The following is a 13,481-nucleotide window of genomic DNA, read 5'->3' on the forward strand; positions in this document are numbered from 1 at the left end:
TGACTGACTTTAATTTCGGTGTTATTATTTCCTCTAGTTTTTTATAGGATGTTACTGAGATTCCGTCTGGTCCCGGCGATTTCCCATCCTTCATATTTTTAATCACTTTTTTAATCTCTTCAAGTTCAATATTTGAATTTCAATTTGCATATTCTTCTTCTATGTCTGGTAGTCTATTTTCTAATAGGTATTTTCTCTTCTCCCTCACCAAGTAATGCATTGCGCAAAGTACCCTTGTCATGTCTCTGACTTTGACAAGGAAACACTGAAATTAAAGAAATTCCCCCAAAGAAACAGGTAAGTACGGCAGTATTGCAAAGTCAGCATTATTTCCTTGAGATGGCCAGAAGACAATGCTGATGGACAAGTGCTGTTAATTCTTAAGGGGTTGAAGCATGTTGTTGCAACACATTGGGGTGGGGTGGGGGACTGATGAACGGACAGAGCATCAGGAAGTGGTACAAACGGTGAGCAAAATGTGAAGACTTCTTGGCTGGGCAAAGAGAGCGCGTTAGCCACAGTGGGATCTGCTAACGAAATAGGTCTATCTGGGAAGGGTAAAATGCTGACTTGGCTCCACCAACGCTCTGCCTTTAAGGGTTCTTGTGGGGCCAGGCCAGCTCCAGGATCTGACGGTCCCCTCAGGCAGTGGAGCCATCAGGGCAGGAATCTGGGGCAAGTGTCCATGGGCCCCACTTGGCACAATGACCAGAACACCCCCCCCCCAAGTTAAATAGGCTGGCATAGCACATTTTAAATTTCATTCTGAAAAATTAGCTACGCCAGCTCTGTAATACTAGAGCAAAGCTTATAATGCATATTGTTGTTGTAATTTTATAAATATTATAAAACGCATTCCTGCAAGCCATGTAGTCTGGAATAAACTCAGTCACCTCTCCCATCATTAATTGTAGTCATAGGAGTTCCTACATGCAAATGGAGTTCATTAATAATAACTAATAACGACTTGGAAAAGAACCTCCTGAAGCTTCGGAAAGACCAGAAAGGTTAGTTGGTATGCTGCAGGGACGACCTCTAAAGGTGTGTGTGTGTACCGAACTTAATTACCCAGCAGGTGCCCTTTCGCAAAGTCTTTCTTTGTTCTTTTGAACAGCAGCCATGGGAAAGCTGCGAGTTTAAGAAGAAAGACGGGTGAGAGGAGAGGTTGCTTGACCCTGCGCCCTCCTGGCATTTTTCTGATTCAAAACCTCCCACCAACACCGCAGGCTGCTTTTCTACTAGGGTGGGGAGGGGTGTTTCAACTTCTCCCCTGCCTTGAAGAAAGGCGCAGGTCAGATGTGTGCCCAGACCTGGCCACGCTTCGCAAGAGAGGTGTGTTGGTTCAAGGTGGCCACGCTGCCTGCAACTTGCACTCCTTCCTGACATGTCTTCCCCAAACCCTTCTTCCAGAGGCTGTGCTGAGGATTTCCATCACGTGGAACACAAACTCGTGGAACTACCTCGAGGCTCAGGCAGTGGTGGAAACCCTCCTCAAGCATGAGATGGCAGAGAGCCTCTTGCAATACGAAGGGATCAAAGCAGCTGTGGAGTCTCTCCTACCATACATGGCACTTCCAGAGGCTGGGCCGGTTACTGCAGGCCTCCATGTTCCTCGATTTCATGTGGCAAAACATGAAGCTGCCTGACGCCGCCAAGTGGGACGAGGAGATGGACACCTGATGAGCTTCGGGTGCCAGCGGCATGCGGGGCAGAAGAAGTGGACACTCCTGCCAAGTTGGCACTGCTCTCACCTGTGGAATATGTTGAATTGGTTTGTTAAAAAAACTCCCACAAATGCACGTTTTTCATTTTGTAAAGGCATAAATCTCCCGAGAGTGTCTTCCTACATAAATCCCTTCCCCATCCCTGTTAAAAATGAAATAAAATTATTTAGCATTTTAAAAAAACAATTTTTATTAATTATTCAGTTTATACATCTCAAAATAAACATTTTACATAATATGATGTAACAATTGACTTCCCTCCTTCCCCTTTCATGGTTCATGCTACTTATCAACATTCCTGCATATTTTACTATAGCAAATGTAATCATTTCTCCATTTGACATCCTTCAGATATTTACCATACTGTTGAATTTATCTAAACACTACCAGTGTTTTCAATTGTACACAATTGTTTTCTAAATATTCAGTAAATTTTTTTCACTCCTCTTTGAATAAAGATTCTTCTTGCCCTCTTATTCTATGTTAAACCATCTTTGGGCTAGTGTGGAGGTGGAGGTGGGTGTATATGCATGCACTTTGTTTGATTAAAAAACCTCTCATCACTGCCTTACTGGCATCCCAAACCATATTTAGATCTGTTCCTTTATTAAGGTTGAGGTTGAAAAATTCTTTTGGGAACACATTCCCTTATTAACAATTTCTATATGATGTAGTATCGCATCATTTAGCCTGCCATGGTCATAAGAATACCATTGTGATCTGATAACGTCCTTGGTTATATCTCAACCTTTTTTACTCTAGTTGTCAGGTCTTTCAAAGCCCATAAGAAGTCTTTTCTACTTGAAGAATTGTTGCCTTTGAGAAAAAAAAGTGGATTCCCGGACCAGTGGGTGTCTGAGACACCAAAGATCAGTTAGATCCGTGTTGGCCACCATGTTGAAGAAAGCATTAGGTAGTTTCCCTTCTTTAGAGTCTGATTTTTTTATAGATCAGTCTAAATCTAGGGACACCACAACATTAAAGTCACCCATCATTATTAAATTGCCATCAAATATCAAACACTTTCTCTTCTATAGTTTTGAAGAATTACGCTTTCTGCTTGTTAGGAGAATATACCATATTTTTCGCTCTATAAGACGCACCAGACCATAAGACGCACCTAGTTTTTGGAGGAGGAAAACAAGAAAAAAAATATTCTGAATCCCAGAAGCCAGAACAGCAAGAGGGATCGCTGCGCAGTGAAAGCAACAATCCCTCTTGCTGTTCTGGCTTCTGGGATAGCTGCGCAGTCTGCATTCACTCCATAAGACGCACACACATTTCCCCTTACTTTTTTGGAGGGAATAATAATAATAATAATAATAATAATAATAATAATAATAAATAATTTTATTTATATCCCGCCCTCCCCAGCCGAAGCCGGGCTCAGGGCGGCTAACAACAATAAAACAGTATAAAAGTACAGCACAAACAACACTCTAAAATCATTCATTATAAAATTAATTCAAATCAAGCCACTGGCAACCATTGGGCCAGAGCTCCGCGAAGATTGCCGAGGGAGGGAGTCAGGCTGTGCTCTGGCCAAAGGCCTGGTGGAACAGCTCTGTCTTGCAGGCCCTGCGGAAAGATGTCAAGTCCTGGAGGGCCCTGGTCTCTTGTGACAGAACGTTCCACCAGGTTGGAGCCACAGCCGAGAAGGCCCTGGCTCTAGTTGAGGCCAGCCTAACTTCTCTGAGGCCTGGGACCTTCAAGATGTTTTTATTTGAAGACATGCCAAAGAATTTTATTTCATTTTTAAAGGGGATGAGGAAGGGATGTATGTAGGAAGACACTCTTGGGAAATTTCCCAATGCTCCAGATATTTTGGATGTGTTAGACTAGGACCTGCCAAAGCAGGGTTCAAATCCCAACTCAGCCATGAAGTCCACTGGGTGACCTTGGGCCAGTTCCTCTCTTTTTCTCAGACCAACACAGAGTAACATGAAACTGGTCCATTCAGTTCATACACCACTGGTCTTCAGCTGGTGTAAGAAGTGTAAGAAGGAATAAAGTATGTAAACTAGCCTAGAAGTGAATCAACTACAGTATATTTTTATCTTACTCTCCTAATAATTTGTATATAAATTATAAAAGTGGTATATAAATTTTGTTAAATAAAAAAAGAGGAAATGTTCAGACTTTCAAACAGTGTATTATACCTGAGCCTTAATTGCTGAAACTCCCAACAGCATTTTCGTGCTCACAAACACCTGATGAAGGAACCATTGTGACATAACCCATTCAAGCAGATATAAGGGGCAACAGGCTGTCAACAGTGGCAGTAGTTGGGAGCTCCCTGCTATTAAAAAGCCACAGGAAGTCTTTTCGTACGGCCTGAGGAATTAATCCCTTATTTAACGTTCAGAATTGCTGGATCGACTGAACAGGACTGGAGCTAACATTTGCTTGGATTTGGCACCATTGATAGGGAACTGCCTGCTGCGTCCTCTGCTTTGAAGTCACCCTGGTCTTTGGGCCTCCAGCACCACCTTCAGCATGTCCAACCCATCTAAGAGGCGTATGATACTGGTGTTCCACTGGATTAGGAAGACGCCCCAGACAGAGAAGCCGTGCTCTACCACCTCGGCCAGACCTTCTGCCTCTGCACCGGCTTGCAACACTCCTCACATTTCGCCCTACTTCACGAGGAGCAAGACACAACCCGCTCCGCTCAGGAGGTCCAGCAGGCGCAAGGTGCCGCGATTGCCGAATCTCACCGACCCCAAGTTTTTAAGATCGGTCATTGGCAGCGTTGGCCGGAAGAGAGCCCGCAGGTGTGGCAAGCCAAAGAAGGCTCCAGCGGGAACAAGAAAAGGGGAAGCGGCCTACTGGAGTCGCTATTGACATACACTCTCAGCCAGAGCCAGTTTGCCAAGCAGAAAAACTCCTGGCCGGCAAGGACAACGTCCACGTCCAGGCCAAGAACCAGCCAGAAGCCCATCTTGGAGGAAGGGAGATCGCCCACCGGGGAGCAGGGCCAGGTGACAGCAGCGCCTGCGCAGTGAGGGGGCAAGCGGGCTTCCCTGACGAGCTCGAGGGAGCTTACAGAGAAAAACAAGCTCAAAACACAAGAAGAAAACAATTTTTAAAATAATAAGAATTGAATATGGGTAGACTTTACAGGCTGTGAACCGCCCCGAGGCCTCCAGAGGAAGAGCTGTATATAATAAATAGTAATAACATACATAAATAATTACAATAAAAACGACACTAGCAAAAAATACATTCCATGTTTTGTTTTATATTTTTATCTGCCGCCCTTTTCCTTGACAGGAACTCAAAGTCAGCGGCTCAGCGCCTCCGGGGGAAGCGGTCCGGCGGCAGAAAGATTCCTCCGCCTTCCGGCCAGGCTCCCGGGGCCTCCCGACGTCACCTTCCCGCGTCGCCCAATGCGGGCGCCGGATGCGGAGGGGCGGGGCAAGCAGGCCCCGCCCCATAGCGGCCTTCTGTTGCTAGGGCCGCGGAGTCGGGTAGCAACGGCGAGGAGAGGCTGAAATCAAACTGTTTGAGATTTACAGCGTTGGCTGTGTCTCTAGAGACTGCTATGGAAGAGACAGCTGGGGCAGATGAAAGCTGAAAATGCACCATGGTTTTCTCTCTCTCCAGGCCTCCCAGCAGTCATTCTTCCTCTAGTCACTGCTGTGGATACATGACCTGACTATCTGTCTACAAGGGATTTCCACATGGCAGGGTTTATGATGCTAGCCTTCATGTTACGTTTGCAGACATCGTTGTAAGAGAGTTGGTCTGCCAACGGGTCTGGTGCCTGAAGCCAGCTCCCCAAAGAGCAGATCTTGGGGATCCTGCCGTCTTCCATGTTGTGGACATGATCAAGCCCGTGTAGATGTGTGAACATGCTGGGAATGTGGGCTTGTGAGAGCACATATTGGATATTCTGTCCTACCATGTGATGCCCCAAAAGTTGCTGATGCAGCACATGTGGAAGTCATGGAGGCGTTGCTCCTGGGGGTGTAAGTTGCCCACGACTCCCAAACTAGTATTTTTACAAGGCATGTCCTCCTAAAATGCATGCATATTAAGAGCAAACACAGTATGCCTTTTTCATTGCAGCCCTTATGGAAATGTATGCAGATTTAAAACTTCTAACCATTCAATGAAGATTTGAGTGACAGCCCTCCTTTTGTTTTCTTTACTCTGCTCATTAAGATGATGTTCCATTTTGAAGCTCTCTACATCTATGGTACAATTTTCTCACATAGAAGCAGGTCAGAGGATGACAAGAAAGGGAAGGTGGAAGAAGAAAAGTTACAAAGCATCCAGTAGCAGAGAACAGTAGCTGAGAGTTATGTAGAAACGGGTGGAAAATCCTACCCATTCTTTCTTTTATTCTATTGACCGTATTTTTCCGTGTATGAGATGCCCCCATGTATAAGACACCCCTATTTTGGGGGACTCCTATTTCAGACTATGGGGGGGAGATGGCCCAGAGTTGTTGAGCGTTTTGGGAGGAGGGAATGCCCCAAATCACCCACCATAATGATAAACGCTGCCTATCGCACGCGTCACAAAAGCAGCAAACCGACGGCCCGATCGCCACCACTAGCTGGCAAGCGCAGGCACAATTGACGCAGCGGAAGCCAATCAACAGCAGCCCTTGATGCATCCAAAAATCAACAACCCAATTGCTGCTGCAGCAGCCAATCCAACCCAGCCATTGCCACAGCCCCCAAACACCCACCCCATCGTGTAAATGTTTTATAGTCTATATTTAATAAAGATATTGGCCTGTAGTTTTATATAAATCTCAGATCTGTGCCTTGCTTTGGGATAAGTTATTAATGCTTCTGGCCACGAATTGGGTATTTCTCCTTTATCTAGAATTTCATTCATGACTGACTTTAATTTCGGTGTTATTATTTCCTCTAGTTTTTTATAGGATGTTACTGAGATTCCGTCTGGTCCCGGCGATTTCCCATCCTTCATATTTTTAATCACTTTTTTAATCTCTTCAAGTTCAATATTTGAATTTCAATTTGCATATTCTTCTTCTATGTCTGGTAGTCTATTTTCTAATAGGTATTTTCTCTTCTCCCTCACCAAGTAATGCATTGCGCAAAGTACCCTTGTCATGTCTCTGACTTTGACAAGGAAACACTGAAATTAAAGAAATTCCCCCAAAGAAACAGGTAAGTACGGCAGTATTGCAAAGTCAGCATTATTTCCTTGAGATGGCCAGAAGACAATGCTGATGGACAAGTGCTGTTAATTCTTAAGGGGTTGAAGCATGTTGTTGCAACACATTGGGGTGGGGTGGGGTGGGGGACTGATGAACGGACACAGCATCAGGAAGTGGTACAAACGGTGAGCAAAATTTGAAGAATTCTTGGCTGGGCAAAGAGAGCGCGTTAGCCACAGTGGGATCTGCTAACGAAATAGGTCTATCTGGGAAGGGTAAAATGCTGACTTGGCTCCACCAACGCTCTGCCTTTAAGGGTTCTTGTGGGGCCAGGCCAGCTCCAGGATCTGACGGTCCCCTCAGGCAGTGGAGCCATCAGGGCAGGAATCTGGGGCAAGTGTCCATGGGCCCCACTTGGCACAATGACCAGAACACCCCCCCCCCCCAAGTTAAATAGGCTGGCATACCACATTTTAAATTCCATTCTGAAAAAATAGCTACGCCAGCTCTGTAATACTCGAGCAAAGATTATAATGCATATTGTTGTTGTAATTTTATAAATGTTATAAAACACATTCCTGCAAGCCATGTAGTCTGGAATAAACTCAGTCACCTCTCCCATCATTAATAGTCATAGGAGTTCCTACATGCAAATGGAGTTCATTAATAATAACTAATAACGACTTGGAAAAGAACCTCCTGAAGCTTCGGAAAGACCAGAAAGGTGAGTTGGTATGCTGCAGGGACGACCTCTAAAGGTGTGTGTGTGTACTGAACTTAATTACCCAGCAGGTGCCCTTTCGCAAAGTCTTTCTTTGTTCTTTTGAACAGCAGCCATGGGAAAGCTGCGAGTTTAAGAAGAAAGACGGGTGAGAGGAGAGGTTGCTTGACCCTGCGCCCTCCTGGCATTTTTCTGATTCAAAACCACCCACCAACACCGCAGGCTGCTTTTCTACTAGGGTGGGGAGGGGTGTTTCAACTTCTCCCCTGCCTTGAAGAAAGGCGCAGGTCAGATGTGTGCCCAGACCTGGCCACGCTTCGCAAGAGAGGTGTGTTGGTTCAAGGTGGCCACGCTGCCTGCAACTTGCACTCCTTCCTGACATGTCTTCCCCAAACCCTTCTTCCAGAGGCTGTGCTGAAGATTTCCATCACGTGGAACACAAACTCGTGGAACTACCTCGAGGCTCAGGCAGTGGTGGAAACCCTCCTCAAGCATGAGATGGCAGAGAGCCTCTTGCAATACGAAGGGATCAAAGCAGCTGTGGAGTCTCTCCTACCATACACGGCACTTCCAGAGGCTGGGCCGGTTACTGCAGGCCTCCATGTTCCTCGATTTCATGTGGCAAAACATGAAGCTGCCTGACGCTGCCAAGTGGGACGAGGAGATGGACACCTGATGAGCTTCGGGTGCCAGCGGCATGCGGGGCAGAAGAAGTGGACACTCCTGCCAAGTTGGCACTGCTCTCACCTGTGGAATATGTTGAATTCGTTTGTTAAAAAAACTCCCACAAATGCACGTTTTTCATTTTGTAAAGGCATAAATCTCCCGAGAGTGTCTTCCTCCATAAATCCCTTCCCCATCCCTGTTAAAAATGAAATAAAATTATTTAGCATTTAAAAAAACCAATTTTTATTAATTATTCAGTTTATACATCTCAAAATAAACATTTTACATAATATGATGTAACAATTGACTTCCCTCCTTCCCCTTTCATGGTTCATGCTACTTATCAACTTTCCTGCATATTTTACTATAGCAAATGTAATCATTTCTCCATTTGACATCCTTCAAATATTTACCATACTGTTGAATTTATCTAAACACTACCAGTGTTTTCAGTTGTACACAATTGTTTTCTAAATATTCAGTAAAATTTTTCCACTCCTCTTTGAATAAAGATTCTTCTTGCCCTCTTATTCTATGTTAAACCATCTTTGGGCTAGTGTGGAGCTGGGGGTGGGTGTTTATGCATGCACTTTGTTTGATTAAAAAACCTCTCATCACTGCCTTACTGGCATCCCAAACCATATTTAGATCTGTTCCTTTATTAAGGTTGAGGTTGAAAAATTCTTTTGGGAACACATTCCCTTATTAACAATTTCTATATGATGTAGTATCACATCATTTAGCCTGCCATGGTCATAAGAATACCATTGTGATCTGATAACGTCCTTGGTTATATCTCAACCTTTTTTACTCTAGTTGTCAGGTCTTTCAAAGCCCATAAGAAGTCTTTTCTACTTGAAGAATTGTTGCCTTTGAGAAAAAAAAGCGGATTCCCGGACCAGTGGGTGTCTGAGACACCAAAGATCAGTTAGATCCATGTTGGCCACCATGTTGAAGAAAGCATTAGGTAGTTTCCCTTCTTTAGAGTCTGATTTTTTTATAGATCAGTCTAAATCTAGGGACACCACACCATTAAAGTCACCCATCATTATTAATTTGCCATCAAATATCAAACAGTTTCTCTTCTATAGTTTTGAAGAATTAAGCTTTCTGCTTGTTAGGAGAATATACCATATTTTTTGCTCTACAAGACGCACCAGACCATAAGACGCACCTAGTTTTTGGAGGAGGAAAACAAGAAAAAAAATATTCTGAATCCCAGAAGCCAGAACAGCAAGAGGGATCGCTTCTGGGATAGCTGCACAGTCTGCATTCACTCCATAAGACGCACACACATTTCCCCTTACTTTTTAGGAGGGAATAATAATAATAATAATAATAATAATAATAATAATAATAATAATAAATTTTATTTATATCCCGCCCTCCCCAGCCGAAGCCGGGCTCAGGGCGGCTAACAACAATAAAACAGTATAAAAGTACAGCACAAACAACACTCTAAAATCATTCATTATAAAATTAATTCAAATCAAGCCACTGGCAACCATTGGGCCAGAGCTCCGCGAAGATTGCCGAGGGAGGGAGTCAGGCTGTGCTCTGGCCAAAGGCCTGGTGGAACAACTCTGTCTTGCAGGCCTTGTGGAAAGATGTCAAGTCCCGCAGGGCCCTGGTCTCTTGTGACAGAGCGTTCCACCAGGTTGGAGCCGCAGCCGAGAAGGCCCTGGCTCTGGTTGAGGCCAGCCTAACCTCTCTGAGGCCTGGGACCTTCAAGATGTTTTTATTTGAAGACACACATCAAATAGAGGTATCCCCTCCTCCCAAAGCGTCCCTGTTTTAGGTGTGCTGTGGCTCTAGGCCCCGCCTGGGCTCCGAAAGAAGCTCACAGATCCCTTGAATGGGATCCCCTTAGCCAAGGAGGGGCAGGCGGAGGCTACAAGCTGCCCTCCATTTAAAGACTAAGGCTGACCCAATGCCCAACCGCCTTACCAGTTTGCCAAGCAGAAAAACTCCTGGCCGGCAAGGACAACGTCCACGGCCAGGCCATGAACCAGCCAGCAGCCCATCGTGGAAGAAGGGAGAGGCCTGCGCAGGAGCCCGCCTTGCACGGGGGCTGCAGCCCACTCCGGGATTGGGACGGGGTGGGGAGCGGGGCCAGGTCACAGCGGCGCCTGCGCAGTGAGGGGGCGAGCGGGCTTCCCTGACGAGCTCGAGGGAACTTTAAGGGTTCTTGTGGGGCCAGGCCAGCTCCAGGATCTGACGGTCCTCTCAGGCAGTGGAGCCATCAGGGCAGGAATCTGGGGCAAATGTCCCTCGGCCCCACTTGGCACAATGACCCGAAACCCCCCCCCCCAAGTTAACTAGGCTGGCGTACCACATTTTAAATTTCATTCTGAAAACTCAGTATGCCAAAGAATTTTATTTCATTTTTAAAGGGGATGAGGAAGGGATGTATGTAGGAAGACACTCTTGGGAAATTTGCCAATGCTCCAGATATTTTGGATGTGTTAGACTAGGACCTGCCAAAGCAGGGTTCAAATCCCAACTCAGCCATGAAGTCCACTGGGTGATCTTGGGCCAGTTCCTCTCTTTCTCTCAGACCAACACACAGTAACACATGAAACCGGTCCATTCAGTTCATACACCACTGGTCTTCAGCTGGTGTAAGAAGTGTAAGAAGGAATAAAGTATGTAAACTAGCCTAGAAGTGAATCAACTACAGTATATTTTTATCTTACTCTCCTAATAATTTGTATATAAATTATAAGTGGTATATAAATTTTGTTAAATAAAAAAAGAGGAAATGTTCAGACTTTCAAACAGTGTATTATACCTGAGCCTTCATTGCTGAAACTCCCAACAGCATTTTTGTGCTCACAAACGCCTGATGAAGGAACCATTGTGACATAACCCATTCAAGCAGATATAAGGGGCAACAGGCTGTCAACAGTGGCAGTAGTTGGGAGCTCCCAGCTATTAAAAAGCCACAGGAAGTCTTTTCGTACGGCCTGAGGAATTAATCCCTTATTTAACGTTCAGAATTGCTGGATCGATTGAACAGGACTGGAGCTAACATTTGCTTGGATTTGGCACCATTGATAGGGAACTGCCTGCTGCATCCTCCACTTTGAAGTCACCCTGGTCTTTGGGCCTCCAGCATCATCTTCAGCATGTCCAACCCATCTAAGAGGCGTATGATAATGGTGTTCTACTGGATTAGGAAGAAGCCCCAGACAGAGAAGCCATGCTCTACCACCTCAGTCAGACCTTCTGCCTCTGCACCGGCTTGCAACACTCCTCACATTTCGCCCTACTTCACGAGGAGCAAGACACAACCCGCTCCGCTCAGGAGGTCCAGCAGGCGCAAGGTGCCGCGATTGCCGAATCTCACCGACCCCAAGTTTTTAAGATCGGTCATTGGCAGCGTTGGCCGGAAGAGAGCCCGCAGGTGTGGCAAGCGAAAGAAGGCTCCAGCGGGAACAAGAAAAGGAGAAGCGGCCTACTGGAGTCGCTATTGACATACACTGTCAGCCAGAGCCAGTTTGCCAAGCAGAAAAACTCCTGGCCGGCAAGGACAACGTCCACGGCCAGGCCAAGAACCAGCCAGAAGCCCACCTTGGAGGAAGAGAGATCGCCCTCCGGGGAGCGGGGCCAGGTGACAGCGGCGCCCGCGCAGTGAGGGGGCAAGCGGGCTTCCCTGACGAGCTCGAGGGAGCTTACAGAGAAAAACAAGCTCAAAACACAAGAAGAAAACAATTTTTAAAAGAATAAGAATTGAATATGGATAGACTTTATAGGCTGCGAACCCCCCCCGAGGCCTCCAGAAGAAGAGCTGTATATAATAAATAGTAATAACATACATAAATAATTACAATCCTTCAAATATTTACCATACTGTTGAATTTATTTAAACACTACCAGCGTTTTCAATTGTACACAATTGCTTTCTAAATATTCAGTAAAATTTTTCCACTCCTCTTTGAATAAAGATTCTTCTTGCCCTCTTATTCTATGTTATTCTTTCGCTGCACACCTCCACTATCATCTTAAGTTGCCAGTCTTCCTTACTAGGGATCTCACTCATTTTCCATCTTTTGGCTAGTGGAGGTGTGCTTCTGGGATAGCTGCGCAGCCTGCATTTGCTCCATAAGATGCACACACATTTCCCCTTACTTTTTAGGAGGGAAAAAGTGAATCTTATAGAGGGGGAAAATACGGTAATAGCCATGGTGGGTTCTGTTTGGAATTGGGATTCCTTCCTTTGGTTGGAATCCATCTGTCTTGGGAAACTGGAAGAGTGCACTTTTGGGGATGAAATCAAACTGAGATTTACAACCTTCAGTGATTGGATAGTTTTAGAAAGTTGTTACAGTTACGTTGTACTGGAGCTCTATATAAGCAGGCTGACTGAACTCTGTCCTGGCCTGTGAATAAACAAGAGCTGTTTGAATTGCTGTGTCGTCTGATATATTCACCCACAACTTAACAGACACCACTTGTCACAATGACCAGGACCCCCCCCCCAAGTTAACTAGGCTGGCGTACCACATTTTAAATTTCATTCTGAAAACTCAGTATGCCAAAGAATTTTATTTCATTTTTAAAGGGGATGAGGAAGGGATGTATGTAGGAAGACACTCTTGGGAAATTTCCCAATGCTCCAGATATTTTGGATGTGTTAGACTAGGACCTGCCAAAGCAGGGTTCAAATCCCAACTCAGCCATGAAGTCCACTGGGTGACCTTGGGCCAGTTCCTCTCTTTCTCTCAGCCCAACACAGAGTAACACATGAAACCGGTCCATTCAGTTCATACACCACTGGTCTTCAGCTGGTGGGTTGGCACCCACTAACATGCTGCAGCCCGATCCAAGGTGGGTTGCAACCAGAGAGCTGGGAAAAGATTAAGAAATGGGTCCCCAAATGCATGTATGATTCAAAGTAGGCCTGGGTCTTCAAAGGCTGAAGATACTTGGTTTGCGCTGATTGGCAGCAGCCCTCCAAGATTTCAGGCAGGATCTCTCCCAGTCCCACCAGGAGATGCTGGGGACTGAACCTGATGCCTTCTGCATGCAGTTGTTCTACCACTGAGCTATGGCCCTAGCTCACAATATTGCTGTCCGGATAAAATGGAGAAGGTGGAGGCTGAAGTGTGTATGCTCTGTGGAGGAAAGGTGGGATAGAAGTGTAAGTAGGAATAAAGTATGTAAACTAGCCTAGAAGTGAATCAACTATAGTATATTTTTAACTTACTCTCCGAATAATTTGTATATAAAT

At 45.4% G+C, this 13,481-nt stretch overlaps 3 long non-coding RNA genes across 3 annotated transcripts in view; 2 read left to right on the top strand and 1 right to left on the bottom strand.

The window, feature by feature from the left end:
* LOC308584531 overlaps nucleotides 1-13,481 on the bottom strand; it is a 60,080-nt gene that overhangs the window by 17,993 nt on the left and 28,606 nt on the right. The gene's annotated exons all lie outside the window — the stretch shown is intronic.
* On the top strand, nucleotides 27-1,910 carry LOC308584512. Its single transcript, XR_014006868.1, has 2 exons — nucleotides 27-1,007; nucleotides 1,411-1,910. It is a non-coding gene; the product is annotated as an uncharacterized lncRNA (long non-coding RNA).
* LOC308584521 lies at nucleotides 5,532-6,475 on the top strand. Its single transcript, XR_014006882.1, has 2 exons — nucleotides 5,532-5,695; nucleotides 5,892-6,475. It is a non-coding gene; the product is annotated as an uncharacterized lncRNA (long non-coding RNA).

The sequence above is a fragment of the Podarcis bocagei genome (genome assembly GCF_964188305.1).
Source record: "Podarcis bocagei genome assembly, chromosome: 1".
In the NCBI taxonomy this organism is placed as follows: domain Eukaryota; kingdom Metazoa; phylum Chordata; class Lepidosauria; order Squamata; family Lacertidae; genus Podarcis; species Podarcis bocagei.